This window comes from Syngnathoides biaculeatus, chromosome 20 (assembly GCF_019802595.1).
Source record: "Syngnathoides biaculeatus isolate LvHL_M chromosome 20, ASM1980259v1, whole genome shotgun sequence".
Lineage (NCBI taxonomy): Eukaryota > Metazoa > Chordata > Actinopteri > Syngnathiformes > Syngnathidae > Syngnathoides > Syngnathoides biaculeatus.
The window spans coordinates 14,716,319-14,741,123 of NC_084659.1; the positions used below are offsets into that span (position 1 = coordinate 14,716,319).

The window sequence follows — 24,805 nt, forward strand, 5'->3', positions numbered from 1 at the left end:
CTGTGGCAGATGTGTCCATTTAAACCACTCAGGGCAGGGATGCCATACTTATACATGTTGCCCATTGTTCTCACTGTTAGAACGGACGTGTAGGAAGTGGACCAGGACCTGCACACCTTGGAGAAAGCAACCGTGATTGTTACACCAGCGATAAGCCACAAGGATACTGTTTGCAAAATGTTCCGCAAGCAAAAGTGGAGACAAGCGCTGAGCTCCCTCCTCCTAACACTCATATAACAGCCCCTTAATACAAACTCCGTTTGCATTTTCCTTTTCAATTTTCTGATAAGTCTGTTCAAATTAGAGCTGCAGAGGAAGTGAAACCCCCACTAGCGGCAGAAGTCTCCGGCACAAAGCAGCAGCCGTGTACTTTTTAGTTTTTGCATGGTATTACACTGTAAGGCAAAGCCTAAGAACGCAGCTTTGCGTCACCTATGCCGTGTCGGTGCACAAAAGACACCTGATTCAAATGGAAAACGTCTTCCAGAGAGGAGTGCGTCAGAATAGGGAAATGGCTTCTGTCAGGACGAAAAGAATTAGAGTGCACGTGCGCTAAATGAATGGATAATCAGGCACGGGTTGCAAAACATGAAAGGAGATTGCGCTTCAACGTTTTTCAGATGTTCATTTTCGGTAAATCTTTTACTTTTGTTCGTGAAGGTATTTTGATTTCACGGGAGGGTATCAAGAGGCAAGGAGTGATTATTTCCACCTCAAAGTTCCAACGCATAGATAATTTAGATAATTCCCAAAACGTGTCCGGTAGTTGAACAGAACTTGGAACTATGTGAGATTTTTCTTTATATCTGTAGAAGCATAATTGAAAACATTTTGACAATGTTTACATTTGAATGGAATTGGCACAGTGTGGTACAATGTGTGTTGAGCAAGTTAGCTCAGTTTTATCGGGTTCACACAAAATTGGAATGAATTTGAACTGACTTTTTTGGATTTATTCTCTGTCAATATTGTATGACACTCACCCAAAAGAGTCAAATTAATTGGTACCTTCTGAATGATTTAGCAGTGCCGAACGCTGGTTAGGTTTTTTTAATGTTCAGTTTTCACAATACAATTAATGAAGCACCTGATGGTGATCTAAACAGGTGCTGTGAATCGGAGGCATACAAAATTGTGACGAGTTTTCATAATTCTACAGGACTCAAAGCATCGGTGTAAAAGCATTTATTACATCGGCAGGTGGCAGAGCACAAAGATTAGCGCATGAGTGCATCCAACATGGAAAAATACTCCGTCGACTATTATGCAGGAGGCAACCTTCAGAATCACATGATGTGGACTGTGTGTACAATATGGATGGTTGTTGCAAAAAAGCCAAGAGGTCCAAAAAAGGACAGGAAGTCCACTTCCAGGCTGCTGCGCTTACGTGATGACCAACGCGCGAGATTCCCAATGCAGAACCTGTGACAAATTTGATTCCGACTGCAAAGTGAATCGGGACAACGTGTGGAGTTTACGTCAGCGAGCGGAGCGAATGCGGAAGTACAATTTGAAAATAATGACATTCAGGGGTCACGGCCTGGCGTACGCGCCGTGAAATCGGCTTTTCGTCTAAAAGGCTGAATTGGGAGGTCGATTGTGGCATGGTGCCCGAGTCGAATCGAAATGGACTTAGAACTAGAAATGTGTGGTCGCGCCCCTGATGATGCACTAACAAAGTGATGGGAATGTGTTTTGTTTTTGCATAAATTATATCTTGCACTTGGCTGAAAGCTCTACTTGGCAGAACACAAGTATTAAGATCGGACTCATCCTAATCTGAGAATTACTGATCTTCTGTACATCTAAAATATTGCCTCATCCAATATTCACAGGGCCTTGACATATACCACAAGCATTTAAGGCCATATTATATATCATTAAGTTCCTTTGTCCTATTATTGCAAGATAATGTCTGATAGTTTAGATATTGACCATATCTAGCAAGAAAAGTCTTTTGTCCCATGCAAATCACTAATAGGGCTCCTGCCTGGACACAGCACTCAATTCATTGTAAAGCCTAATATAAACAATCAGATTTGTGCTGTGTTATCTAAAATAATCCTCATTGTTTGAAATGTGCCTTCAAGATGTCCTTGGAACGACATGAACGAGGGCCAAGAGCCTAACAAGCCGACTTGAAGCCTTGTCTGGCGGGCATTTACATATACATTTGCGATAATAATGAATTCGAATTATAGCTGGCAGAGGTCAAAAGAAGGAGCACGTACTGCCTGAACGTTTGGCCTCAAATTCAGTACAAATCGGCCTCCTGCCTTGACGCAGAAATGTACTACAATCAGGCTACATGGAAAACGGCGAGTCGAAAGAGACAGTGTCAGTATCAAAACAACAGAACTGACGGCACGAGAGGTGCGACGACAATGCCGCCGACGGGACAAGCTGCCCCTTTTCTCACGTTCGGCCTGCCTCCCACGCACGGCTGTTTCTCTCCCATTGCTCGGTTCCTCTGGCCCCATCTGTTTCGCCTTTCCCCTGCTCGCCGGAGCGTTTAGCTCCAACCATTCCCCCGCCCCCATCCCGTAGGGCTCCTGTGACTGCTGTAATGAATTGTACTTAATTGCCGACTGGGACCCACGGCCTTAAATATAATTCTCAGGACACTTAACCGAGGTCACTGTGAATGATAAACACACCTTAATAAATGGTCTTGAGCTGAAAACCATTTTTGTATTCAGAGCCCAAAAGCGGCAAAAGCGCAGAATATATGGAAAACAATCAGGAGAATTATTAGCGTCGTTTAATTGAACTACAACTTCATGTACTTTACAGCAGCAGTCGTAAATAGTTGAATATAGTAGACAGATTCAAAGCAATGAATGAAATACCACACATGCTGTGTGTCGTTTTATTTTTCAACCACTTTTTTCCATTGTACTGTACACATTTGATACATCATCAATGGAGACACTATCACTTTTCTATTGAGGGCAACATTCTGATTTTATTTGATCTGAGAAGATAAACCGCAAAAGTCCACAAAAAAGATCGTTGTGAGCTAAGGAGGATTACAGTTCGAGGGAATGTAAGACAAACATTCTGGCAGTAACAAAACACGTCTCATGAAAGGAGCGTTTAATAAGTAACATGTAAGCCACCTTATTTACAATGCGGTCATTTTTTTTTTTTAATTATTGTTTACCTAACGCAAGCCATGTAAAACTGATTTCTCTCAAAAATGACAGCGATGATAAACACTTTTTAAAATTACAGGAATCCAAAAGCAATACACTTCCAGCTCTGTAAACAAAGCCATTTGTTGTTCTGGCTGTTACGGCAAATGGCGCTCCCGCAGATAAACACCATTAGCAGAGCTTCAGTCCCCAGGGTGTTACCTCTAGGAAACAAGGCAAGGAAATCCTCGCGCGTGCGCGCATGCGAAGTGGTGAGCGCGGACGCGTTTACAGTGCGTTATTAATCACGGGAAGATCATTTGCTCCTCGGAGCCACCCAGGGGCTTAATTTCATTTGCTCGCATTGATTTAACGGCCGTTTCAGAAAGAGGGCGGGCGGCGCGGTGAGCGTGGGCTTAATACAAGCTATTGATCAGTAACTAAATGACCTTGTGTACACTAACCAAAAGACAGAAAAGAATACATCATTGAAATGGTTTTGGTCGTTTTAATATTCGGATGACGCACACCCGGCCCCGATGGAACGACCTACGACGTTTCGCACCCTGAGCGCGATCCAGCTTTCGCTTCATATTTATGCAACACGTTAGCCGCTGCCGGATTTGTGTCATGACAACCGTTGCCATGTTTTTTTCCAGGCACTTGGTCAATGATGAACGCCTGGCAACCTTTGGCCCTTCGCCACATGAGCAACTATGGTACCACGTTAAAGCTAACTAGGGCCTAGGGGAGACCTTAAGCTCTCCTGAGCTACAAACACTGTTTACAAGTATTAGATGATATCAGAGATGATTGAGTACCAGCTGAACCCAGCCGACCCATCCCCTTTGGATGGGGTCCCACGACACAATTTCACATTTGTTACATTTGCGTGTGGCGGGTTCACAGAATAATGAGACTTCTGTGAAGCCGCTAGAATAATTAGAATGGTGGCCGGTCATTTCAGGTCATCGTACATTTGAGAACTACAAGTTAACCTTCAGGGATCTTGTTCAAAATCCTACTTTAAAGTCATAAGAGGCATTCATCACTTATCTAATTTCGAAAACAGGCCTTGTTTTAGTTCAACTTTCCCGGGGGAGGATTTAGAAGGAAATGCAATCAAAAGATCAATTTTGGGTTAACAAAGTCAGATTTTTCAGTATCTATTGACTGCAGAGATCACATTCCTTTTCATCCAAAATACCAGAGTTCTGATCCGTAGAGACTGTAGCATTACCTCTGCACTATATCAAGAACCCGCACACATGCACAGGTAAGCTTTGAGTGTGTGTGTGTGTTAAGTAGGGGAATGATGGATATATCTCGTTGCCCGCCTTAGCTTATCTGGAAAGGGGCAGTGGGTTTCATCAGGAGCTTGATGAAGTTGGAGATACAAGCAAGCCAGGCAAGCTTTCGAGGAAAGCAACAGCTGCACAAAATGAGATTGGCTTGTCCGCCCGCCAAAATAAATGGTGGCGGTAAGGCTGAGATAGTCAAAAGAAAGGAAAGAGGAGTGCTTTTATGTGGGTGCCTCTTTGATAAGGCCCTCCTGGTGCGATTATATATATCAAAAAAAATCTAAAAGGGAGCTTAATGCACTGATGGAAAATATAGCAAACTTTCTCAATTGCATGCTCGGGTAATTGAAAAGCTCTTATAAGTGTTTAGTGGAGTGTAGTCTGAAGACAAAAAAAAAAAAAAAAAGTAATTTATAAAAGGAACCTGACAATTTTCTTCATCATCATTGTCACAGACTTCAGCTGATATTGTTCCAGTGGGAAACCTGGAGAAACAATCTCAAAGAATCCCAGTACAGTTGTTCACCGATTGTACAACCATCCCATTGTTCAGGGATACCGTTGGCAAAGAACATTTTCGAAGATTTATAACAAACCAATCTACGACAAATGTAGCACTTCAAAATTAACAGAGTACATGGAAGATCACAAAGGGAAACTTCTGGTTCCCTTTTGCATCGTCAGCTCGCCAGAGACTGGATTTATGATCTAGCACCAAGTTCATTTTATTTTCCTTCATCCCCTGAGTATTTGAACCCCCATCGTGATGGCAGAATTGGGGGACCGACTCCAGTGATTTACGACAGACCTTTACATATCTCTTGACTGGGTGTGGAACTAAGGTTCCGCATTTTTAATGCTTAACACCAAATTTCCTCTCAGTTTCATAAGAACAATTTAGCGTGACACCATAACACCGGTGCAGATTAGCGAGGCTTTCAGGTCGTATTCAGGCCACTATTCACAGTGACGCCTGGAGCATGGAAGTCATTTCCGCAACAAGCCTTTCCTAGAACTTGTGACAATTAAGTCGTCATCATTATGAGACGTATTTGTAAATCTGAATTGTTGGAACTCAGAAAAGGCGCTCCAGAAATTTGAATAAAAAAGACAAGGCAGCAAGTTCATTCCCTGAGACAATGACGGGGGGCTCAGTGCGGCTTACGCAACATCTCATCTTGTCACAGGGATAGAGAAGCCAGACCTTGGGAATTGGGATGAAAAGGGGGTGGGGGTCCTCGACCCACAGTCGCTATCACTGTCACTCATGTCTGGCAGTTCATCGTATTCTGGTGATTTGTAGACATCCCTTGAGTATGAAATGGGACTAGACTTTTTTTTTTTTTGGCAGGGGGGGACTCTACTCCAAATCCTTGTTTTGTCTTTATACAAACACCACGAGGCAAAATATGTAACTAAATGAACCAGGAGTATTTGTATGACACATAAAAATGTGAACTTTGGAAAGTGTACAACAGCGTTAACATAAAGAATCAGAAGTTGTCCAAAAAGAAATGTTTTTAATTGGGGAAAATTGCACTGCGACATTGCAATGGCTGGATTTATTTTGGCTATTCTTCCAGAAGAGAATTTGATGAGGTCAGATGGAGTAGCTCAACAGATTTGTTCAACCACTGCTTAATGAATAAGAGACGAGAGGAGTCCCTAAACTTTTGTCAGTAGTACTCGGGAGCACTAAGACAAAAGACCAACTTCTTTGAAGTGCTGCTCTCCATAAACCATATCAGTCAGTTCCAGCATTTTCAACATTGCATTTTCGAGTCCTGCACTCCTGAAGTCGTGGTATTTTCAGATTGGAAGCAGCGTGTCACTTTCACAAATTGCAGTAATTTGCCGGACACACTGCCTCTGATGTCCGGTTCTATTTTCTTCAAAGAGTCCATTTAGAAATGCCGTAGACACTATTTGTAGCGAGAGTACCGTTTGTAGTGTCCCGAGGCCATTCTCCGTTTCTGTTTATGTCCTTCCTAATTGAAGTAACTTCACATTGACTGCAAATGCAACCTCACAGCCTCTGAAATCTACTGTACCGTAGATGTTGAATTTTCTATATTTAGGAACACAAACTGTGCTCTTACTTTGGCGGGTGTAGCCACCATTGCACTTTGGCTTCAGGCTCCTCCTCACAGTAATTGCTTTTGTTCTCTCCTGTCAGACTGATAGCTTTCCTGTCGGTTTGCCATTAGCACATCTGCGAGACACGCTGCTGGGTTCTGGTTGATCAATCAAACGCACGCTGGTATGTTCGGCAGGATTCGCTACAGATTTTCTTGCTGTGTTTTGCGCACATGCCACAATTTAAAAGGACAGTGTCAGACAATATTCTGGACTTTTCTATTTCCTGGCAATTTTAGAATATCGTATGTAGATCAGATATAACATCTGAAGCAGGACCCTATCGTTGTACTAATGTGCATCACACTTGGGGTTACAGACGTTCATTTGAGGCAACTACTGGCTCTGACCTGATTGCTGAAGACCTGGTCTGGAAAAACCCACACCTCAGAAGAAGCAACATGCAAGACCACAGTGAGCCGCCGCAGTCACATTTCCTGTCCCCATATTTTACAATTATCTTGCCGTGGATCAGCGTGTCTCTCACGAACGAGCCTTCACGACGCTTTCAGTCCGAGTTCGGTCAAGATTTTCCCTCTCAGTGGAGGTGGGCAAACATGATTTCCTGCAAAGCAGTCCAGCAAATATATAATGAGATTTCATTTCACTTTTTTTTTTTTGCAACGGAATTTTCCAGGAAAGAGAAAGAAACCTTTTCTGAAGCACACATTGAAATAATTAAGACGCTGAAGCCAAAGTGATACGATAAAGACGACAGCAGTCAATGATGAAAATAAGTCAAGGCATCATCATTTTCTGCTGAAGCATTGAGATTGTGTGTGTGGGGCCAATCCAATAAATAGTCTCCCTGATGCTACAGAGGTGTCAAGCATTAGCTGCCTTTACCTGTCAGCATCTGAGCCAAATTGTTTTGAAGTTGTTAGACAAAGTGATTTAAACCAATCCCAGAGAGATGGTTGTCAGGTCTATCCAAAGACTTTTGTCTTTCAAATTGCAACTATTATTGAGCTCATGTGAATCCAGAAACACGGAAATACTGTAAGTGGAAATGCTAAAGTACTTAACCTTTACCTTAAACAAGCAAACTTTAGCTTTATTGCTTTACTTAAAGCTTTACAGTGAGCCTGAAGGCAACTACTCCCGAGACACGTTCTGGGTGTCTAGTGAGGTTCAATAGCCTGCTCTAATGAGGGCACCATAGGGGGTTTAAATCTGATTTATTCTTCAACTTGACTGGAAATCCTCTCTGCACAGGCAAAGAAGCATTTTAAAGTGGTACATTGAGACAACAGCAAACACGCAGTGGGCTCCATTGTTTTAGGTGCATTGAATCAATGATCTGTGCCGTTAATGTCTGGTGGCGGGATAAAACAAAACAGCATGAAGTCCGATCAATGATACACACTAATACAGTAAGGCGTTTATCACGTGATATGACAAGTCTGTCTGATGGTAGATGATTCGGAGAGAAGATCTGCAGAGAAAAAGATCAGCACTGCAACCAAAGGCTCGCGTCGGCTAAGGTGATTGAGCATCTGAGCAGGCTCTTATTTGAGCTCAGCAAAAGTTCCCATCGATTCGCCCACTGATTGTACGTCTGCCAGCCTACCTGTCCAGCTCGCGATCGCCATCCCCCCCGCCCACACACATATACAACCACTCAGCCTAAGGCCTCATCGATCAGCCTAGATCTGACTCCTCCTCACCGATCGGTCAGCTGGATGCCTTTTGCGTATGAGTGAAGTGAATAAACTATCGGGCCATTCAAGCGGGAAGTGCATGGCCGGGAGAGCCGATTCTTGGTGATGATGGAGGATGGCGTAATGACATGAACAACACCCAAGTAAAGTCCTCGAGTCTTGATTACTGACTTAATTCCAGATGACCTATTTTATTTTTGCTCTACGGGAGAAAATGAATAGTGAATGAGATTTCCTATTCCATAAAGTAAGATTATTTCAAGGCTGTCACTGCAACGACAATTGCAGGGAGCTGATTACTCGAGGTGTGTAGTAACAGACAACATTTACTTCATATTTACTTATGGAACATATTGGACAATGTACTTGTCAGAGTAGTTATTGGACAATGTACTTGTCAGAGTAGTTTTAATGCAATAATTACATTGCGCTGAATACCAGTCTCGACTTGGATTTTTGATAATCATCTATTCTTGGTGATACTATTAAATTTGTTCATTTGTGGAAACAAAGATTGAACATTTAAGATTATTTTCCGTTTTATTTTAACTTTAACGATATTCTGCAGTTTTTAAATTATTTTAAAGTAATAATTCTGGGCAATATTTGAAGTTCTATATTCCTATTTTATATTTGTATTTATGACATTCATTGGATGTAAAAAAAAAAATCTGAAGTTAATTGAATATTTACTCTTAATATTCTCGGAGTACTACTACAATATTTACCTTCCCTTAAATGCTGCTGATGACCGATGGCGACCAAGTGCACACTACTGTGCCACCAAACTCAAAACGCAGACAGAATATAACTTCACCCTTGCAAAGTTTGCCAACCTTTATGTATTTTACATTAGAAAAATCTCTTGGTACACTACCAAGCAAATATGTCAAAAAGTGTATTTACGCTGAAATAATGATTTCATCACAAGTGAATCATAAATGACAGTGGTTGGGAATCAGCTGTATGTCATGTTCTATTTCCAAATAAAATAGGAAAGGTTTCTAATGAGACACTCGTGTTTGGATTAATTGTGCCCTCTGCAAGTGTTGTCATCATCCCTCGATGAAAGTTGATCTAATTCCAAATGAGTGCCAAAAGTCTTCATGTGCAATCAAATCGCTTTATCATGCCCATCTAGTTCAAGAGTGCCAAGATGAGTGGTGGGCCTCGCCCACCAAGGCCAGGAGAGAGCATCCATCCGCAATCCAAAAGACTGATGACAAACTCCTCACAGATAAACACCAGGAGCCACATCCAATCCATCATGAGACTCAACAATCCCGTCTCTCCTTCGTAACGGTGGACATGAGAGAAGACTACATTCACGAGGCTGCATAAATTAACCCACGCTTGTTGCAAATCCAAAAGTGAATGGTTGAGCAGAGGGATCAGCACCTCTTAAATTTCATGTGTGTGTGTGTGTGTGTGGGGGGGGGGTGTTCAAATCTCTGAATGAGCAAGATTGCTTGGAAAATGCTAGGATAAACTATTCGATACTGCGGGGATAATAAGTATCGGGAATTCAGTATTACAATGAGTGAGCTGTGTATGATCATGTTCCTGAGCAAGGTGCAAGAAAATTGTACTGATGGATGCTCATGCAGATGGGGTTTTTGTAAAAGGAGAAAAATATGAAATATTCACCAGTCCAAAGCAGCCCTGCATGAATGCAGAAAACTCCGAGAGAAAAGAAAGACAAGGAAACAAATGTTCCCAGTGTGTGCTCGGCAGACGCCGTTTTTCAAGCCCAAGTCATGCCTTAAAGCCACAGAATTACTGGCACTCATCTCAATTATGAAAGGTGAAGCGATACACAAACATTCACTTGCTTAATCGCCTTCCCTTCCTGTCCTCCGTGTTTTCAGCCAATCGTCTTAGATTGCCCTATCCCCCAAAAAAGAGCTGGGAAGATTAGCCCTTGGCTTGCATGCCATTATCATTAATCAGTGCGTTATTGACTGTTTTGTCCTTTCTTGTTTCAAGTTCAGGCCTCCCTTAATCCACACATTCTGCCCAGAAGACTCACACTCCACTCAAGTCACAGCTCAAATCGTGCCCACCCTGGCAGGGACAGACCGATGGTGAGCCCACCGCTCCTCCAGCTACACGAACATCAGTACTACCAGTATATACAATCAAAAACGAGGCACGTGGAAACTGTATCTGAAAGATTAAGGTCGCAAAATGTTCAATTCAATGAAGAGGGGAACACTGGTACCATTCTCCACTAACACCAGATGTTTATTCAAATATTGATGATTTCAAGGATTTTGCAGGGGAGATTTGCATAGAATTCTTTGAACGTGAAGTCAAGTCTCAAAAGAGTAAAAAAGCGAAACCATTAAGTGTACCAAACCGAACAACTGCTGCAGGCTTTGCACTTCCAAGTCAAAGAGAAGGTAAGTTTTAAAAAATGGCAAAAACTTTTGCTCATTTTTTAATGCTACCATATTTCTGTCTCTCACACTCTCCAGCAAAATAAAATATTCATAATAAGCCTCCACTACCAAACTTCCAACAGTATGTTTTCCACTGAACGGCAATACCTGAACAGGACTATTGCTCCCGCAGTTCTGATTCAGGTTCTGCCAGCCATGATCAGTCTCTCTCATTGATAAATGCGCCACCATAAATTACCCGATTTAACTCATAGAGAAGACTAAAATGACATCCGATAAAGAGAAATTATTTTTTGACAAGCAAGTTAAAATTGTTGCAGTACAACTGCTATGAGCTGCTCTCCAGTTCAACCTTTAAAACCCCCAAAATATGTAAAAAAAAAAAAAAAGTCACGGGAATTTCAAGCCATTTTCCGAGCCTGCCGTCAAGTGGGAATTGATGTCGCCGGGCTTGTTTGCGCTGGAGAACAAATCACGCTGTCAGTTTCAGTGTGCCTGTCAGAGGGGCGAGACGTCAACACGGGCAGACGGGGACAAACGGCGAGCGTACTGATGTAGCGTGAATCTGTGGGGACGCGCCGTCGCCTTGAGCAGGGATAGGAAAATGGTGCGCGGTGTAATACTGCGTCGGTGCGAGAATTCATTCACGACGCTGAGCTGAGATGGAGGCGTGCGTACTGTGCCTGTTCAATAACCTTCTAAATACTATAAGGAGCCATTGTGCAATTCTGTGTGTTCTCCATCTTAAGTGGACAGCTGCTCGCCAACGACAACTTAAGAGTCCAAAAGCAAAATCAGATAACTCAATTTTTTGTAAATACAGGAAGATAAAAATTCACATTAAAGCAAATTATTTTTATCTTGGGTATTTTAAGTTAAGCAATTACGAGGCAAAAAAATAAATAAATCTCTCATATGGAAGCCTGCATGAAATTCATATGGTACTTCTGTTTCCACAGTTTTACATCGCAGTTGTTTGGCACAAATCTATACCATCAGCACAACTAATTTAAGTCCAGGGCAAAAGAAAGGGAGGAGACGACTGTCTTTTTTTAATTATTATTATTATTTCTAAACGACCAGACATACAATGATTTTGGCAAAAGATGGTCCCTGTGGACAAAACTGTGGAGACCTCTCACATTTTGGATTTGTTACCAGAGGAAAGAAGCATCAGTCGTCTAACGACAGTAACAGGTCTGTATCATTAGGCTGAAGTTACAACATTTCGTCAACGTCTTCGAGAGAACTAAGCAGCATCAGAGCTAACCTTGAATGAGGAAATACGATCAAGTATCCGCGTTTTTTGAGCTTGAACAAGGCACACGGCGAACAAAAGGGTGATTCAGGCACAGTCAGATCAGAAAAACTGGTTAAACATGCCAAATGTGAGTGTTCTTAAAAGGGGAGAAGACAGTCACACACGACGGACTTTTGTGTTGCTATTTCGCGGGAAAGTGATCGGTGGCATTTCACCGTCAATGAAAAAGAGCCTTGCATAACAAATGGTTTAAACTCAGCAAAACTGTCTACCCAACACCGATTGGAGTCACGGCAACATTTTGACATTTTTGCTTGCTCTTTCTTTTATTTGATTGATCATATGCAGTGCAATTCCTAATGACTCTATGACCTTTACGGAAAGCCGTCATTTAACGCCGTTACGAGATAGGAACATAACCAAGGTAGTCCTAGCTCTGAGCAACTTTACATTGTTGGCAACATTAAATGCACAGCATAAATTGATGATAGACAGGGCAAATTTACATTTCAGGTATTAAATCCGCCTGCTCACGGTCCTTTGGGGTGCAATTCGGTCTAAAACGGTTTTGATAAATGCCTCCTGGACACATTACAACGTTGTGTCTGCCTGGTAAGTATGAGCTAAACGCGATCAATAACCTCAAGCAAAGAGAAGCTCAAACTCATCCCAAATCAAGTGTCACGGTCGGAATATATATTGTCTCCTGCACCACCCCTGGGTTTAGCTGCGTACCCGCCAGCTTTATGTTCATGTGTGTCTGCGTGGACACACATAATGGGGCGTGGTACTCAAGTATTGGAGTAACTATGCGTGTATTTACGTTGAGTTGTGTGCAGGCATGCGCTCGCTTCCTCTACCGACTGACTCCAACTGTTTAATATGCCTGCTTTACTGACGTGCATGCAGCCTGGTCAAATAGATGGAGATAATCCATGCAAATGTAACGGGAAGGGAGGGGTGGGGGCTATTAGTTGTCGTATATACGGCTGTGTTTTGCAGCACTCATTGACACTGCTGGCCGGGAGGAGTTGGCATGCCGAAAGGAGGCTGATTAAAAACATTAGGAAGTGGTTTGTTTTGCAGTGTGCGATTTCTTTACCCTGAATGCATTAAGGCAAGGACGACGGGGAAATGGATTCTTCAGTCTTCATTAAAGGGAAATTGGCCACAACAATGTTAAGTACACTTGCACATTTGGATCAGAAAACAAGATTAGTATCATACACTCTCTATTTACAAATTAATTCTCAGTTTTGACTGACACTGTCAAGTAAAACATTATGGAAGTAGATATGTGCCACCAGGATTTGAATTTGAAATGCCACAAAAACAGGATTTGAATTTGAAATGTAAAGTGATCACATTTTCAGTTGTTGTATTTCAGTGGAACTTTTCAATGTTAACAATTCAACCGGCTACAATTCGCTGTCTAAAATTCACCGTCTGTGCCATCAGGCAGAACACCCAGCCAATCGCAGTTATGCTTTCTTAGTCACGTGACGTCACATGCTCAGAAAGCGTAACTGGATTGGCTGGCTCTTTGGTTCTGACCTGAAGTAACCCTGCCTGGACGGTGAATTTCAGATAGCGAATTGTAGCCAGTTGAATTGTTAAGATTGAAAAGTTACACTGAAATACAACTCTTGAAAATGTTTACATTTCAAATTACAATCCTGTTTTTCTGTGGCATTTCGAATTCAAATCCCGGTGGGCACATATTTACTTCCATACAATATGCTTCTTCTGGATTTGCTTGGAACATTTTTGCCGATGTTCCACGCTATGACAGCTCCCGTTAGAGAGTTGAAGAAACTGTCTAAATGGGAATTTAAATCATCTTGTGTCAGTGGAACAAGCTAAGCTACACCAATACTCAATAACGTGGGTCAGTGGACTGCAGTGGTTTCCCCCCAAAGGCCCATAGGACACTGTTCATTAAACGGCCGTGGCAGCTTTAGAGTGTTTTACAGCAGAAAATCAATCAGTGCGGAAATTAGGGTTGTTGTAAGGAGGGCTCAAGATCCCGATGTCCATCCCGAGATACAGAAACGGTCATGAAAGTAATACCACCAAATATATATGCAAAAAAAATCAGTTTTGGGCTTCTTTTTTTTTTTTTTTTTTTGCCAAACTGCCCTCAAGTCTTTCCTTCCCCCCTCCATCTCCCTCCATCTTCCCACCACCTCCTTGCCCTTCTCGGCTCTCTCATCATCGTCGTCAGCGCTGCAACAAACTCCAAAGTCTCCTCATTTCTGTCACGCTAATTGGAGCTGACAGACACAGCTAATTACGTGCAGATAATCTGCTGCATCTGACTAATTATAATTCCCATTAGCTGCCGATAATACTCATTAGATTAACTTTCTCCTGGAGAAATTGGAAATAATAGGCCAGCGCCAAGCCACTTTTTTTTTCCTTGGTATTGACGAATAGCAGCACAGCATGTGCCGGTTAAGAATTTGGCGTTCCTCCTGGAAATGCACCACCTGATCCAATTACTATGCGAAATGAATGAACAACCAAGGAAGCTAAAGGATGGGAAGGTGACTCACAACAAAGCGTGTTTTTCACAACAGCAATAAAAAGGAAAATGTGCAAGGTTTACGACGCTGGATTCTCGAAGAGAGGTTGAAATCTATGAGTGGAGCTGACTTTTTGGTCGACGTTACAACAATGTGCTGGTGAGCATAAAAAGAACTAATTCCTGATTGTTGCCTTAAGTTAACAAAACAAATGAGAAATACATGCTGGTTTATAACCATAACGTATTCCACACCATTCTCCAGTCGTTTAGGGCATTATATGTGGAAAATCTAACATTCAAGTTCCGCAAACCAATCGAGGTCGATCATAAGTTCTGTGAAGTGATCTTTTTATCTTTAAATGTAAAGAAAATATGTAAAGAATGCAAGCAACAGATGAGTTTGGGTCCATGGTCCTCAAAGATGAGACCAGAATGAGATAACGGAATGTAATTTACTGATGGTGGGTCCAAAGCCCAAAGCTCACACGGGCCTTAAAACCAACAAATGAGATATTGACTCATCTGAAGGTGGGGGTCGTATTTAACCGTGAAGTGCTACTTTTGTTCTATAGAGGATTGAACTTTTTTCCTCCTCTCTACTGCACGCACACACCGCTCAACGGTGTTCCTAAGACAACTCATCAAATTGCCCATTGGGAGAACACATGACAGCACCTTAGTGTTGAAATAAAAAGGCTGCGATGAGAAGTGGATGTGCTCTACCTTTTACTGCGACAGGACAAAAAAAAAAAAAAAAGCTCTTTTAACTTCTTGCCCTGGGGTCACTGATAATCCACAGTGTGACTGCGTACAGTATGTTCCTGTGTCGTGTATGTGTGTGCTGGCAGATTGCTTGACAAAGAGTTTTCGAGTTTAAAGGAAGGAAATTCTGATGGATTCGCACTCCAATTTTTGCCGTGGGATGATCGGGAGCTAAAATGTTCCGCTGCATTGATTAACGTCATGTATTTTAAATGGGTTGAAACCAGAGCAACAACGCTTTAGCCGTGAGAGTACGTTTGTTTGTAAATCTGGTCTTAACTTGTCAGGAAGAGAAATTTTAAGTGCCTTTCAAAGTTTTTTTTTTTCCTTAAACCACCAATCTAAACTTTTCAAAACCAAAATTGCCAATTTTAGAAGCGGGCAAAAAAATGTCAATTCCCATGGGTGAAGTCATGTTTCTCTTCAGCAAACTAGTTGAACCAGCAGCGCCTCTGCTGGTCGTAGCAACATTCTGCACTTATTTGTGCACAGTTTATTGAATAATGAAGAGTAACTTACATAAAACAAAAAATTGACAGTAACCAATTAATTGGTTGTAGCCGTTTCTACAGTTTTTCATGACCATGCTAGTCACTCAATTTACTCTTTCAGGACTCGAAAAACTTGTTGGACACAAGGTGCGACTGCCTCTGCACACCTTCATCTAGAGCCTTGCCAAAATTGGATGACTCAAATGTCAGATAGGGGAAAAAAAGTCATTTTATGATGAAGTAAATGAGTGCCTAAATCCAGTGAATCTTCATCTAAAGTTGGCGTCAAGCACTAGTAAAATAATGAAATACACCGACTGTAAATCTCCAGATTAGAACAATCGTTTTGGAAATAGCATTATGATGAAATTTACCTTTGATCCTGTTATAGTCTAATTTGAGCCCATTGGACCTTTAATAGAAAGTAGGGTACCGTCTGTGGCGGCTATGTTGTGCGTATTGATTTCAGTTCAAGTCATCCCAAATTCACACTCGGAAATTCCAAAATGCTACATAAAATATGGATGCAATCTTGATGTTAGCCGAGATCAAAGTATCGGCATTCATATCAAGCGCAAAGGCGGAGGTGGAACTCATTGAACGTCTTAAGAAAGCTCCGAAAACAAGTCCGAAACAGAAATGTCTTTGATCTGGAAATCCGCGTGGAAACCGAGCCGATTTCTGAGTGGAAAAATCTCTTGGGTGATTTGACAGTAAACCCACAGCACTTCCTTGCGTACAAAAACAATTACAATACTATTTTTGCACCAAAACATGCACATTCGTCAAAATAATTATATCATAGACAGATGGATAAGTGACTTTTTATACTTTAGTCTGATGCCAAAATGAGCCCCATGGTTAGTTACTGACAGTTATTGTTTGCATTTTAGGATGATTCAAAAACCCTACAGGCATTTGTTCAATTGATGACACGGCAAGCCTTTGCCAAATTGGAGGGGAAAAAAAGCAAATCCAGGATAAAACAGCATCTAAAATATTCAAGTACTCCGATATATTAATTGCTTGATGTGTGGCCAGATAGATGGGAATGATATTTGGTCAGCGGATCACAAGGCACATTTACGCGCTACGTACGCAGCGATTCAAGTCCCATAATTGCCGAAATATGGGGCTTTAATGACTGTGTATCTCATTGTGTCCGCTGTTATAAGCGATACAGTAACACTTTAAAATGCAGCTGTCATTTTTATGCCCACCGCCCCCCACGCAGAGTATGAATATGGATTTTATGTGCGGCGCCATGAGCCCTCATCATTGGTCATCGCAAGGGTGGCGGCGGCGAGAGGGGAAGCTAATGAGGACGTTAGCGAGTCCTTTAGCCGGCGGCCGTCCGTTTATCAGCCGGGAGGGTCGCGCGTAAAGATGTCTGTTCACGCTTGACTCATCGGGTGATTATTGCGCTCACCCCGCCTGACGTCGGTGTCTGCACGCCGCGCTGATGAGGGTCACAATTGCCGCATTGAGAGGTCCTTAGTGGACCTAACGAGCAGGATCTGAAGCAAGACTTTGGGGTGAAGGCCTCTATCCATCAAAACTAAGTGTACCCGTGACCCCTTTTTTGTTCTGCGGCAGTCCACACAGACAGACGCCATCGACACTCAACTCACACTCCATCATGAAGTCTACTCCATCTCCATTTTGTTCTTTTAGAACACTCCCTTCTCTTTCTGCCTTTTCCATTTTCTCCTTTATCCTCCAGTGAAATCCGACAATAATTGAACCACAGTGTCCAGTCAATCTGTCTGTTTTCTGCCGCCGCCGCCCTGTTTGAATTTCTGCTTGCTTTCGACCTTTGACAAACGCTGTGGGATAACTCGCAGCAGAAATAAGAGCTCAGCTGTCGACGACGAGCATGCAGCAAGTGAGGGGAAGGAGCGCGCTGTTATATTTGCATGAGCAGACGGAAGGTTAATAACACCAGCCCTGTCCTGACAAAAGAGTGGGGTGGGCAGGAGCATAAGAGAAGATAGGAGGGCTGGAAAGTGCTGATCCGCTACTTTTGGCTCTTGAGAATCCATCAAAGAGACACGGGAGGAGCGTGAGGAGTAATTAAAGCGGTGCCTATATGATGGCCTCGTGCGTGGCTCCGCCCCTGCTGCCCACCAAAATCCAACCGTGAAATGGGCCACACTGGCAGTTGGCGGCCATTACAAGATGAGTGTACGCTTAAAAAAAAAAAAAAGGACATTTAATTCAAAGAAATACTCTCACGTTTAAATGGGCAAAATGGGACAAAACGTTACTAAGCTAATATTTAGAAAACAATATAGAGGAACAATGATAAAATGGATTATCGTAATTCCCGGCCTACAGAACGCACCTGGTTATAAGCCTCACCCAGTACATTTGTAAAGGAAATACCATTTGGTACATACATACGCCGCAGCTGTGTAAAAGCCACAAGTGCCCACATTGAAACCCGAGATATTTACTAAGAAAAACGGTCACAGAGAGTTTAGCCCTAGTGCCGTTGCGCTAACGCTATCACGAGCGCCGCGCAAGCGCTAACATGGCTGGTTAAAAAAAAAAAAAAAAACAGTAGTAAAAATCACTGATCAAGGCAGTAACACTCGAGCGCAGCACTAACAGGGCCGGACCGGTAAGAGTCACATCCTCGGCACATATATTCCACCAGTCAAACACTTACCTTTTCTGCTCGAGTGCCCCCTTGCGGCCGTTGGAAAAAAATGCACAAATTATCCCCATCACCGCATAAACCGCAGGATTGAAAGCGTGTGAAAAAATTCGTGGCTTATAGGCAATAGGACGGAGGGTCGTTACTTTAAAGATTTTCTTTTTTTTTGGAGGGGGGGGGTTCAGGTCATATGCAACATATTACTGTACAGCACAAAATTTTTACTTTTTGTGGCCACCCAGTACAATTCATTGTCACTGTAAATAAGTTTGAAAATGTAACCAAACTTACCGCTGGTGTGCTTTTTGAAGATTGTTGACACTCGTCATAGCTGAGCCGCTTTCATGAGGCGAAGAATAAAAGCCTCCTAGTTCCAACTCCGTTGTTACAGATGAAGGGCTTTAAAAGAAAAAAAAAGGTTACCGTAGCAAAAATAGCATTTTCCTGACTTCAGAGACTTATATTCCTCTTTGCATTAACGCCGCAGCAAGCTATTTGAGCGCTCTCTGCGGCGCAGAGTACTATGCTAAATATACTAGTGTGATAGATCGGCTCCTGACATCACAGCAGCCAAGTGGAAATGTCGCCAAATTCAACATGGCTGCCACGTAGGCACATCTGTTAGTTGGATATAACCATATTGGCGATGACAGGAAACACGTCTGCCAGTCTCTGTCTTCATTGGTCCACAACCGCCAATCGCTGAACTAACAGACTTCGTCAGCGGCAATTTGAGTTTCAAATGGAAACTATTTTTGGACACATTGCTCAGTCCAAAAGGTCCGTTTCAACCAATATCCATCATATCAAGGAACATTTTATAGAGGTTTCACTGTACAGAATAGAGTTCACGGTTCCATCACAGCAAATCATCCAGGTCATGAAAGAGAAAAGCAGCCCAAAGCCCCATGTTTTTCTGTTGGTTTGATTTTTTTGTTTTATTAAATTCTGTTTTATTTATGCCAGATAAAAAGAATAGAACTCTCGGGGTTTGCAATGGTAGTGAATTGAAAACAGCGAAGCACCAAATGATAAAACATGAACAAAATATGTCAGTCTAGCTTCCTTGTATCAACACGACGCCACAACAAAACTAATTCCTAACTGCTACATGGTTATTAGCTAAAAGAAGTTGAAAAATGTTCATAAAAAGATGGCCTATTTTACATTGGCTCAACAGCTATCAGTTTACAGCGTGACAAACTCATGGGATATTAAACTTATTTGAAAAATGTGTGGCAGAAGTCAAATTAGCGGCAAACTTATGCAAACAAAGCCAGCCAAATAGAGGCAATTATATAAACGCAGATCGACAAGGCAAAGACAACAACAGTGCTTGGGATCAACTGTTTTACATGACGCCAGGGAAAGTGATGAAAGTGTTGGTGTCGGCTGCAAAAGCGTGGCAGGGAGGCACTTTTTTCGCGTGGGAGGGGAGCATCAAAACCTTGCTTTCGCTCGCTGTTGCTTTTTCCGTGAGGAGACCAAATTATTTTCTGACAAAGCGCTTGTGAGCCGGAGACGGGCAAAGTGGCTTTAAAAAGGCGCGAAAACAAACTAAAACTTATCAATCTGACACCTTGTCTGCATAAAGCAAAGTGAGAGTGCCTTTTTTTTGGGGGGGGGGGTTGTTTTTCCCCCGAATTCATAGGAGAAAAGTGCGATTTACAAGTCGACAGAAAGAATTGATTATCAGCAGCCAAGAGATGGATGCCATAATGAAGCTCCCTATTTTGGGACTGTTGTGGGTCCCCCCCCCACCCTCCACCACCCCCCACCCCGACACCCAAACGCTATTCCTAGACCCTGGCTTCGTATCGTTGGATTATACCAACCCAAATACGCAAGAATAGAAAGGAGCGCGTTGTTCTGTCGGATCAGTGAACACGTTTATTATTCCCTCCACCAAGCACAAACGCATTAAGGAGGGAGGTATTGTTTGGTCGCTTGTTAGTAACAAAAGGGGGGGTGGGGGGGTGAGACCACCTACCAGGATAAAAGTTTGCATTGAAGTTAGGGCTAAATTGAGCATTGAGAATTGACGGATGATTTTACTCACAATTGGTACAGTATTTTGATCCCCTATCCGCTTCAGCAAATTTAGGAGAATCCTGATGAATTAACTCGGGGGTGTCAAACTCATTTTTGTCACAGGCCATATTTTATTTACGCTTTCCCTCAGAGGGCCGTTATAACCATGAAACCATAAAACTCTTTAACCGCCTCATCATATTTACATATGAAATTTAAGAGCTAGTTTTGGAATCAGAAATCAAGAGTAATGAGTTTTCCAACCATTATCTGGTAACACAAATATCTCATTATTTATTATATGACAAATTGAAATTTTGGTGCCGATTTGAACAAAAATGGAAATTGATACATGTGATTTGGCTTCGCGGGCCACATAAAATTATGCGGTGGGCCGGATCTGGCCCCCCAGGCCTTGGCTTTGACACCGGTGAAGTAACTCGACAGTTTGATTTTTCTTCAGTTTGTCACCCACAGCATCTGGACTGATTTTTTTTTTTTTTAAATATAATAAAATAAAATTTAAAAAAAAAACTTCCATGAACCAGAATGAACTTTGGCTAACACCGATTCTTTTTTTTGTTTGTGTGTTTTTTTGTACCTTGAAGTTTTTGCTGTATTGAGCGCCATCCCACCAAATTTCATTAACGTTTTCACCGACAGGGTGGGGAAACAACGTGGGAGCAAAATGCTTACATGCCAACTAAAGGTGCTAGATTAAAAGACGGAGAAAGGCAGACGATGATAACGAGAGGAGATCCATGGCAACCTGAGATTTGTTGTTTTGCTGTCAGATGCTGCAGAGACCGAGCGAGGACTTAAATAACACCGGGAGATTGCTTTGTGCGAGGGGCCAAATCAAAACAAATTACGTCTTTTCTGTCACTTTGGGCCTGCCGGGAAAGCATGTGAAATGGGCTCGGTGTCTCGGGAGCAGTGAGAAAATACGCCATCCTCCGAGGAGCTCGAAGCCGGCAAGGAAACGGGCGTGAGGAGCCAATTGGGAATGAGGGGCTTTAGTTTTACGTGGGATCACAGGTGGCGTCTTGACCACCTAACTGTTTTCACTTGATTCTTTCCCGCTGCTCCACCCCTCGGCTGTCTCTTCCCATTTCTTAGGTGTGTACCGCTGTCAGGCCAAAAGTCCGCGCTGGTGGGGGAAAAAAAACAAAAAAAATGGAAAATGGCCTTTTCTTTTCTTCCTCCACAAGTGGGGCCGCTCCAAAGTGCTCCCGGATGACATTGAAATGAAATGACTATGGAATTCATACTCCTGCCACACTGTGGGTGTGATCCAATTTCTTCCAAATTCACCTTGTTTGTTTAACTTGTTTTCCAGGCAAACGGGGTGGAAAGAAATGGCTGCTTTTCTGCATTGAAACTGACCTTGAGCAGACCTTTCGACTTTCCGTCTCCGCATGGAGAACAGCACCCGCGTGCCTCTCCCTCTCCGTGCTGCCCTGTTTTCTGCCGGGACAAAGAAACAAGGAGATACATACGTCAAGCTTTAATTCTTTTCACTTTTCAAAAATCATTTGCCGCAGCTTTGGCAGCATGGAAGTGCTTTCATGTGCTGCTCATTACGTTGCGGCCGCACACGCGCAGCTGCGCTCGAGGACTCGGCGGAAGCCATCAAAAACTTTCTCCCAACTTTAGACAAAATAGAGAAGGACCGGCACTTTTTACATTTTCAAATATGACCTCGAAGTGGGATATGTTTTCTTCCTATAGCATACGTGTTTGCAGCCAGCAATGTTGTTCAGGGGTAACGTCTCAGTGCAGGCGTGAAGCGAGGATACAAAGTCAATTTTCTTGATTTTTCATCAAAAAAAATTAAGCTGCTGTCAACTTCTACATGTGTTTCCCTTTGATGAGTTTTGGTTTACGCTCGCCCATTGGTGTCAAACATAGGGCCGGCGGGCAAAATACCCCCACTCGGTGTTTCTATCCAGCCTGAATTTCCATCCATTTTTATGTCCTTATTTTTATGCTTATCCTCACGAGGGTCCCGGGGCGTGCTGCAGCCTATCCCAGCTGTCAACGGGCAGGAGGCAGGGTACACTCTGAACTGGTCGCCAGCCAAACGCAGGGCACATCGAGACAAACAGCCACACTCACAATCACACCTAGGGGCAATTGAGTGTCCAATTAATGTGTGTTTTGGGGATGTGGGAGGAAACCGGAGTGCACAGACAAAACCCATGCAAGCACGGGGGGAACATGCAAACTCCACACAGGCGGGGCCGGGACCGAACCCGGGTCCTCAGAACTGTGAGACCAACACTTTCTAGCTGATCCACCGTGCCTGAATTTGAAGGGAAAAAAAAAAATAATATATATATATATATATATATATATATATACACCTCCAACACTGCAGTGAAGGACTCTCCTTTTTATTATTTTTTTATTCATTATACAGAATGGTAATAATTACTAAGCTTTGATAAAAATTTATTTCATTTTAAAGTGCAAAACAACACTCATTCTGTTCCAAATCCCCGTGACTTGACATTTTGCACCATTATGGTGGGTGCTTCATGAGTATGAGGTACCAAACGGCCTGATACAGGCTGTTCGGTCCCAAAACGGCAGAGTTTGGTCTCCAATGCCGCCAAAAAGTCGGACTCATTTCCGGTGAGGGTTGGACTCCACCAAGGCTGCCCTTTTGTCACCGATTCTTTTCAGAAATTTTATGGACAGAATTTCCAGGTTCAGTCGAGAGGTAGCGGGGGTCTGGTTTGGTGGTCTCGGTATTGCATCAACTGCTTTTTGCAGGTGATGTTTCTCTCCCCAGCTAAAATGCAGAGGGGTTGCGTCAGGAAGGCCATCCGGCGTGAAACCGTGCCAAACAAATATGCGTTCATCTGAGCTGACACGTTGTGGAAACCCCTGACAGGACAAGCCTAAAGGAAAAGAAGAAGATGGAAACATTATTATATGTTATATATCGTATAGTAAGATTTGTTTGATAACACGACGAAATGTTTTGTATTTTACTACACGTCTGAGAATCTAAGGGAGAAAGTTCCAATCGTGTATGATTTTCGACTATTTTCCTGTCAGAATGTTGTGAACGCTGCCTTGCCAGTGCCGCAATTGCTTTGATTTACAAATTTTGAGGATGAAAAGTAAAGGGACACAAGCAATGGAAATCTCGGGCTGGACAAGTAAACAGCTTAAAAAAAAAAAACACTTAAAACCTTTGCATCACTTATTTTCATATTTCATCACAAGTGGCATCTATGCCGTGATGAGGCGCTAAACTGCACTCCAAGACCTCGTGGTGTTGTTTGTGAGAAACGTAGGAAGAAAAAAAATAAATAAATCCCCGCTGTCACAGCTTGGAGGTGTCAAACTCAATCTATTTTTTTTCTAAACAAGTGTCAAGTTTCCAAATTACAAATCGAACAATAAAAGCGTCGTTGGCGGCGACGACTTTCACAGGTTTGATTGTGACGTCGGGTACATATGGTGCCACGCAGCAGCTGTGCTGTTTGGATTGGAAATGAAAAGATGCGGGAAAAGATTGGAAGGGAAGAAAAAAAAAAAAACTTTATAAACAGAAATGGCAGACTTTTGTGAAATTGATTTTTTTTTTTTCAAACTGAAAAGTTCTTTTTGAGGCGGGCTGATCTTTTGTGCAGCTGCTGCGCTTTTTTTACAAAGCACGCGAGCATTTTTATTCAGCTGTTTTTCAGCGGTCTGCGAAACTTCTTGAAACTAACTACTTGCGAGCTTTTCCAAAAGCAATAAATCATCTCTGGGTGGGGGGGTAGCGGGAAACCTACGCATCCGACAAGCAGCACAGTAAACTCTGGTAAACTCTTTTTGCCGTTTTGTTTATACACCTCGGGGTTTGTTGGAGGAATGGTAACAACTGAATCGGGTACATAAAGTTTGACCTCCTAGCAGCAGTGTGGCGCAATGTAAAGTACCAATGAAGACAACCACAACAACAAAAAATACCGTAATTTCCTGCCGATAAGCCGCGACTTTTTTCACACGCTTTCAACTCTGGGGGTTATGCGGTGACGCGGCTAATTTGTGCATTCTTTTCTAACGGCTGCAAGGGGGCACTCGAGCGGAAAAGGTAAGAGTGACACTGGTGGAATATATGTGCCGAAGAAGTAACTTTTACCGGTCCGGCCCTGTTAGCGCTGCGCTACCGTGTTACTGCCGTGTCTCAGTGATTTTTACCGGTATGTTTTTTTTTTTTTTTTTAAACCAGCCTCTATATAGTTTTCCAAATATTAGCTTAGTAACGTTTTGTCCCATTTTGCCCATTTAAACGTGAGAGTATTTCTTTGAATTAAATGTACATTTTTTTTAAGTGTAGACTCATCTTGTAATGGCCGCCAACTGCCAGTGTGGCCCATTTCACGGTTGGATTTTGGTGGGCAGCAGGGGCGGAGCCATGCACGAGGCCATCATCATCAT

The 24,805-nt window shown here is 42.6% G+C and overlaps 1 protein-coding gene across 9 annotated transcripts in view; it reads right to left on the minus strand.

Moving 5' to 3' along the window:
- LOC133493348 (uncharacterized) overlaps positions 1-24,805 on the minus strand; it is a 145,018-nt gene that overhangs the window by 109,059 nt on the left and 11,154 nt on the right. For 7 of the 9 annotated variants that reach the window (XR_009792951.1, XR_009792948.1, XR_009792952.1 and 4 more), the window contains 2 exons: positions 21,752-21,832; positions 18,626-18,733 (listed from right to left, as the gene is read on the minus strand). The exons of 1 other annotated variant lie outside the window; for it this stretch is intronic. The gene's annotated coding sequence lies outside the window, so the exon portion shown is untranslated. Of the gene's footprint in view, positions 1-18,625; positions 18,734-21,751; positions 21,833-22,740; positions 23,272-24,805 lie in introns of those variants that run through there. One more of the 9 variants, XR_009792949.1, reaches the window with a different exon arrangement.